Genomic DNA, 8,447 nt, shown 5'->3' with positions numbered 1-8,447 from the left:
CTCCGCTAAAAGTGGCAAGCTTTTGCATTGTAGAAAGTCAGGACAGTGTAACTGAAAGGTTGAAACTGTATGGTGCGAAAACCATGGCCTCCGAAACGGATACTGTATTCTATTTGGCTCCGTGCTCACTTTCTTTTGTGGATGAAACATCAGTCCAACAATATTAAATACGGTCCATCTATTCCTGAATAGGGTTTCTCATAGAGTGAGATGGGACGTCCCATGAGGTAATGCATGACAGGTGTTTTCGTACCTCTCTTGTCCACCGACAGCTAAGTGCCTCCTCTGCTATCACCACCACTTCTAATAGAAACCTTTAACTGAAAATAAAAAGTCAGCAATCCAAACAACACCAGATAACCTGAGTTTATTAGTGCACTTTTGATGATGGCCATAATACAAATCAGAAGGTATATGCACTAATAAAGGTTTTTAGTATGGTTGACAATGGTGAGATGCCGCACGTAGAGAAACAAATACAATGCAAAATGAGAGCAAGCCAAAAGAGGGACTTATCGTCTGTGAGAGTTCTTTGGTGAAAATCCGTACGGCGGAAACCTGTAGCAGTATAGCTGCTACACGTGTTCCATAATTGTCCGTGGACTTGTGGAGAGTGGCTGACTTCGTGCTCCCTGCTCCCTGACTCATCGATGTCCGATGAATCACCTTAATGTAACGTGTTTTGTGGGTATGAAAAAAAAACATGTCTCGTGATCCAGTGAGCGACTGTGAGCTGAGCAGTCAAGTGTGTGGGTGACCGGGTAGCTGATTCATTGATTGGCATTTGACATTGACATACGAATGGCATTATGCCTTAAGAAAAATTAACTGAACTAGTGGTTTTGAACTCGAACACCACAGCGGACCATTTTGGCTTCGCCTGTTACTGAGAAACGTGATTCGCATTGTGTATTAGTGCAGGTGTCGAAAAGAGCAGGATTCAGGCAATGAAGATTATGTTTGATTGGCCGGGATGTATTTCTTGTTAGTCCTCTACACAGATTAGAATAGGTTCTATTTTAAGCCGAAAGTCCAATAACACGCTGAGTATGTAGGAGGATGATTCCATAAACACGTGTACATATATGGGCACAGACAGACAGATAGGTAGATAGATAGATAGATAGATAGATAGATAGATAGATAGATAGATAGATAGATAGATAGATAGATAGATAGATAGATAGATAGATAGATAGATAGATAGATAGATAGATAGATAGATAGATAGATAGATAGATAGATAGATAGATAGATAGATAGATAGATAGATAGATAGATAGATAGATAGATAGATAGATAGATAGATAGATAGATAGATAGATAGATAGATAGATAGATAGATAGATAGATAGATAGATAGATAGATAGATAGATAGATAGATAGATAGATAGATAGATAGATAGATAGATAGATAGATAGATAGATAGATAGATAGATAGATAGATAGATAGATAGATAGATAGATAGATAGATAGATAGATAGATAGATAGATAGATAGATAGATAGATGGGGGTTGCAATAAGATTGGTGAATTCTGACCGACCTTAAACTGACCAACAGCTCAGACAGGGGGAATCACGAATAGTTTATCTTGTCAGTAAATTAAAATTTACTGATACCAGTTTGATTTTCTCCTCTCTTTCACTCTCGCATTTGACGAAATCTCCCACCATTCTTCCATCAATATCAGACAAGCTGTCACAATTTGTTGAACTATCCGTGTGTAAAATGGGAAAAGATCAACTGAATACAGGATCAGGCAGCAGATCTTTCATCCCAGGGAAGAAAGTAATAATACCTTCAAAAGCATGCGATCCTCCGAAAGTTCGAGTGATCAGTCCTCCAAATCTGGGCTCTCTTGTTGAACCAAGTTCCGTACTGCGTCAACCAAACTATTACACTCCGCGTGATATAATTCGCTTCATGAGCCAGTATGAAGCTGGCGACTATTCCTGTTGGAATGGACGGCGGAATGATCGGGAGCGGGAGGGCAATTTCGGGCCTCGAGTTTGGCGAGGATGGCGCAGTTGGATTGACACTTAGGCAGCACAAACCTGAAACACCTTTTTGCATGTTCGCTTCACTTTGAATACATATCAGCAGCGGCAGCATGATCTATCCTTGCTTTTCCCCGTAAACAAGGCCGACAGAGCATGCTCGCTTTTACTCCTTGTATGTCGTTTTCTACAATTTTCTTATCTGGTTAAATAAAAGACCTTTTTTGTAAACTGGATTTAACTAGTCACCTAGAATTCTCGTGTGAGGCATTCCACCTTAAAGCAAGGGTAACTCTGCAGTTGACACTCGGAGTTGATTTTTTTTACACGGGCCTACCACGCTACTTTGAAGCTACTCTGTTTCACGCCAACTTTTGTGTGCTGAAAAGCTTTGGACTTCATAACTAAAAGCTACCAAACAAAAGCAGATTCAAACTCACATAGAATGGACTATGGTGAATAAGTCAGTCGTCTGATCCCTCCACCTTATAGCTCAAGCCCTGTCATGTACTAACTGTCCTTTAGATGTGGCGAAGTTTGGGCCCGCCTTCTCAGACTGAACTGTGGGCTCATTCGCTGCTTTTGAGGCAACAACTGCGAACGTGTTGATTTCACAAAGTCAGCATATTTGGCTGAATGTTCCCTGCTTCAATAACAAATTTGGTTTTGCAAGAGACTCACCCAAAACCTAGATGAATCTCTGGTTTATGATGTGTCTAAGCCACTGAATGTGTTGCAATTTGGTTTCAAGTAGAACATAAGGCTGCCGGAAACTCGTGGAGTGCGTCCCAAGAATGACGAATCCCGTCATGGGCTGTCGAAGTTGAGTTCAGCATTTGAAGGTACAAAATACCGGGATGGCTCTCGCCGCATTTAGTAAAACGTGACAAATTACTGGAGATGAAGAGCCGTTCAATTTTGTCTGTTGTTCACATGTATCCTTAATGTCCCTGAGGTGCGTCCATGCTCTCACAGTGTGATACTTTTGACTCTTGTGAAGTTTATGCTGTTTTCAGTGTTTCAACGGTCCATTCCCCAGATGTGTCAACTTTCGTAATCACATTACTCAGCTGAGATAGACCATACATATATTATATATATAATTGTGATGAAGAAATCGTGTCAGCCGTAGACAAGGAAATCGACAACAAGCAGTTTGCACCACCCAGTCCCCAACAGTGCTTTCACTGTTGTGACATTGAGGTTCTCAGAGAAAAGTCCTAATGTGAGTAAACCAATAATCAGGACAATACTGTGCAACTCACTGACTGGGCAACAGGACACGTATTATTTCTTCTCGTTTATTAGGGTGTGTCATGTACGTAATCAGGTACGATCAACGGATACACGCGACCTGAGAACGAGTGCACAAATCCCCAGCTATGACGCGAGCCCCAGCAGTCCTAGCGCAGAGCAAAGAAGACCAGACCTTCAGGGGAGGGCTTCCACTGCCTCAACCAAAGGCATTTACAGCGAGAGCAACGTCGCATATATGTTTCGGGTGACCTTGGGGAGCAATAAGTCAGCGCACACAAAGCGTCAATAGGAAAGGAGCGCGGTCTTTTTGGATGGATGTGCAACATGGTGGAAAAGGCACGAAATTTAAAAATTCAAAATTTGTGAAAGATAATTTGGCAATAACTCGGGAAATAAACCGTTTTTGGAGATGTCCCCAACAATATGGTATTGTGGAAATCCTCTCAGATGCCTCTTCTCATCTGAGTAATTCTACAGTCTGGAGAGCAGCAACTGACTTGGTTACAGCTTTCCGAACAATGAATTTTGTTTCACAACACACTGATTTTCCAGTAGTTTCTATGGCCTGCAAGATTAATTGAATGGCCTCTATTCCGATTTTGTGTGACCTCTTCAGTAAGGTCCTTGTTCATTTATTTCTATCGGTTTCTCGACGATCTACTATCTTATATTGTATACATAGAAAAGGCTTTGAAATCACAGACGAAGCAAGCAAACAGCCCTGGCTTCAATGTGGATTTGTCGTGAGGGCACGACTCAACGATGAGTAAAAGGCCACAGAAGCTGGAGGCTATAGAATCATGCGAAATATATTAATGGTAGAGCAGACATGAACAAACGGTGAGACAGAACGGAAAATAAGATTTGTTGGAGATGTGTTAGGCCAGATAATGACGCGTCCTGTCATACCACGATAAAGGGAAGCTCAAATTAGTGAAATACCAAAACCTGAAACCCTTACCATTCTGGACACAGGTTCGGAAACCTTAATGACCCTTTACTCCAATGATCTACAAATCTAGTGTGACAGTGAAGTCTGGTGAATCAATTACGTGTTTTGCAATGTGTTGTTTGGCCACACTGAACAATGACTTTTCCGAAATGCAAATAGGTAGGGGCCATTCCGACCTACTCAAATGTATGCTTCCACGCGTATACTCTAGGGCGTCAAATCAATTCGAGATTGACATAATAGGCAGAGTATAGTACACACATATCAGCAATATTCGTGTTGTTTTGAACAAAAAAGTGTCAGACGGCTGAAAGAAATTGCGCCACATTACACTCTGTATCGACGATCCGTACTAATGTGCGTATTGCGCTTCCTGAATTCAAAGCGTATCTACACCAGCGTCATTGGTATCGAACTGTTACTTCAATTGGAAAATTATCCAGATGCCTCTTCAAGGTCCTCCTGTATACGTTAAACTTCAGGTTGAAATGTGTAGGAAACATATTCTATGTTCCCTGATGAAGCGGGTGCACCAGAATTCACTTTGGCCAAAGTGAGCTGAATTCGAGAGGTGCTAGTGAGCTGTAATATGGTTAATCCTTCTGGCCGTGGAAGTGCCTTATTCCGCCTTGTTAAGAACATCCACGAAACAAAATTAGCCATTGCGCTCCGATTTGTTTGTGAACCTGATTTTGGGTTGCTGTGTATTCACGTATTAGCGTATCTGTTCTGCATGTAAGGTACCTTTGCACATGGCAGACGTATCACCATCACAGTATTTGTTGTTGCTATCATATATTTACGAGACTGGATCAACTTTTCTATCACAGATTACCGACATAGCCGAACTTGGCTTCTGCTTGACCTGGATAGAAAAGCAGAAGTCCTTTCTCCCCAAAATGAACATCGTTCTATAAAGCAAACTACTCACAAGGTTACTGAAAACTTTTCGACAGCCCACTTGTGAGTAGTTTCCTTTATGAAAATATACTGCGATATCTCGAATATCGTGCCAACTGAAACATGCGGTGGCCTGTGTGCAGCACATTCAGTTGTAGAATATCATAAACGAGAGATTTAGTTGAGTCGATCGTGGAAACCAAATTGATTTGCAAATGAGTGTATTTCTCGGAAACATCGCCGACAGCTCTGATGGAACTCATTTACTGATCAACTACTGACCGCCTATTGACAGTCCACCACCAACATACTTGCTTCGCATAACGTTTTTGTGGAAAGCTCCTCCCGAAGGTGCGGTTTTTCGACTAACTTGCGTTCCTGAGCAAGAAAGTGTATCCAGCTGTGAAGTTTGTTTTTCCCTTGCATTTATAGCATACATCGAGTAAACACTGCACCATTCTTCTCACTTTTCTAGGACGCTAACAAAGAGATTTTTCCCAAAATATCCTGATCATTTCTGAGATGCGAAATTTTGTTCCATTTTTGCGTCTTTACTTGTTCGCTCCGAATCACTTACTGCCTTAGTTACCAGACATGCATGTAGCTAATTTCCACTCCATTAGTTACTATGACATGTTACATTTATTCGACATAGTATGAAAAGCCATGTCCCGAATAGATCTTACACAATACACAAGCTACTCGGGTCTGAACATACATAGAAATCACACAAGTCAGCCAAGTCTGTGTGTTTCTAACAGGACAGTTCACGCCAGATTACTTTGTTATGATCCAGCCCTATCTAGTATTCTCCTCAAACCGATATGTCTTGATGAAGTCCAATGTCAGTATATTTAGGTTGCTGACTGAAATACCTTTTTGAATACAACTTGGATAAGAGAGAAGCTCAAGCAGAGAACGGATCTTGTGGAAAGCATTTAGAAAAGGTTTCGTCTCACTTGGCGATTCCATGAAAAGACCTCCTCTAATCATTTCTGGGCCTCTATCCAGCAACATCTCAAGGAAGCACACTTCGTCAAGCGCCATCAAAGATTGTTTATCTCCTCAGGAAAGACTAAATACAGTCCTCACTCTAGTGAGTCCTACCACTGGTTTTGATTTCCGTTATCTGTCCACCAAGTAATCATAAGAAATTATCTTGTTCCCAGCGAAGTAGTCAACCTTTCGAATGACATTCGTGTACTCTCATTACTCCGACCATCTTCTGAAGCGTCTGATTCTTACTCCATTAGTGGAAAGTTTCACGTCTGTTTTTGATTAACTTCAAAACATTGGGTGTAAAGTAATGGAAGAATATAAGTTCGTCTAACTGTGTCTTTGCTTTAGTGTTTAGGAATCATTCAGTATTGGCTGGTTATAAGGGGGCACTTTTCTGCCCAGCATTGCTCACAAATTTGCCAACGGTTGACATGTATACCATCATAGGTATAAGGAATCACACGTAAGGATGTTGAAAACTCTGCGACGGCCTAGAACCGGTTTTACTTTTCTCGGGGTTCATCAGGTAACCGTAGTAAGCAAGTTGCCATCAACCTAATTGAACCCGAATTGCTCGAAATTAGCGAGATACACCAATTTGCATACCAGCTTGATTTTGATGGCGGACTCACCTTAAACCCGGCTGACTCTCTCGTTTATGATGTGTTTATCTTCTGGGAATGCGCTAACCTGGTGAGCCTTAAGAGAGGCGAAACCAGGTTTGGGCTGTCGAAGAGTTTTCAATAACCTTATGAGTAGCGTGTTACGCCCATACATGTATCGCGATATCCCGAATAGCGTACCAACTGGAACATGAAGTCACCCAGTACAGCACACTCAGTTGCTCGAAAACATCACAAACAAGGTGGGTGTTCCGTAAAAACCAAATTGTTACGCAAATCAGCGTATTTTGTTAATATATGCTGTCAGTTTTATCGTCAATCTGAAAATTTGGTGTTTACTTGTGTGGCCGGTACGCTGAAAAGATACATATCTTTTGCGGTTTTCGAGGTGTTTCCACTTACGGCATAAAAGATTAGCCACGAGGCTGGATAATTTAACCTCCGAAAAATGGAAATGTAGTTTAGTCTTCAAAAATTGTGCGAGGTTTTTGTATTTGCCTTGCTGAGATTTCGAGTGGCTGATTATATCATTGCCGCTGTTTGGAAAAGAACTATCACTACAGCCAATCCCTCATGGTAAAAATGTTGCAGACTATAAAGCAGGTACATTAAGTGAAACTACTTGACGTCTGCACCGACAGTGGTCTCCAGTCGGGAAGGAATCGCTGTCATCCTAGCAGCCAAAGACTCGTCACTTCCTCCTAACAGAAGTCCATATTCGGTGATTGAAAGGCTGGAAAATTTCAATAAACATGCCTTCTGTGTAGCCACCAGAATTTGCGAAATGAACCAACTACCCGGAACGTCTAATACCTTCCAACTATTTCAAACATATTCCAGCAATGCTATCAACATGTCCATACGGAATCTCCACTACTTTGCAGAAGTGAGTAGTGTAGCAAGTGTGATTCTGGATGGGCCAATGTACTCCAAGATGCTGCTGCAAATTGCTAAGCAGCTTCACATCATTTTCGTAGTCGCTTATTTGATGCCGGAGCGAGAACTTTTAACTCCCTGTCAAAATTATCCGTTTACTCTAACCCCTTGACCAAAACTTGCGAAGGTCATAGCGACTGTCGCAATGCGGATTATCTGCTTCATCAATTAGGTCCACTAACATCAAAGCTAATGGTGGTAACTGACTGAATCACGATCACCTGTCCAGTTGTTTGCAACTACGGTGTCGTACCGAGGTTTCTAACGCACCATTGCTTACACCGCCTTACTCAACGCCGTCAAGCCTATTGATACCATTGGGACTCCATTGGGAGAAACCTTCTGAGCTGCCAGCAACACCGGGTCATTTCTTCGAAAGGCACACGAGACGTTAATAGCATGTGGCTACCTCAGTTTCGCTAATGTTGTGTGTATCAGGAATTCTCACCTCGAAGTCTACCAACTTCCCGTCTATTTTCTAATTAGCTCTTCGTCGATAATTGTATTCGATCCACTGTGCAACTCACAAACGGCAACTGTTGGCGCATTGACAATATTTTTTGCAACAGATGCAAAATCCAAGTTGATAAATGTGGCTGCAACAAGTGCTCTCCACAACTCAGTTGCTAGTGCTGGTGGAAGGTCGGTGATTTGGATTTGTCCTCAGTTCACTAGTGTTATTCGCAATTTGGACAGTTGTTCTGAGATTACTTGGTTGTGAATAGTTTTCATATATTTACGCCAGTTTTATAGCCATTCTGATAGAGGACTCAGTAAA

This window comes from Opisthorchis viverrini (assembly GCF_000715545.1).
Source record: "Opisthorchis viverrini unplaced genomic scaffold opera_v5_414, whole genome shotgun sequence".
Classification (NCBI taxonomy): domain Eukaryota; kingdom Metazoa; phylum Platyhelminthes; class Trematoda; order Opisthorchiida; family Opisthorchiidae; genus Opisthorchis; species Opisthorchis viverrini.
Note: the sequence above shows the minus strand (reverse complement) of the source record.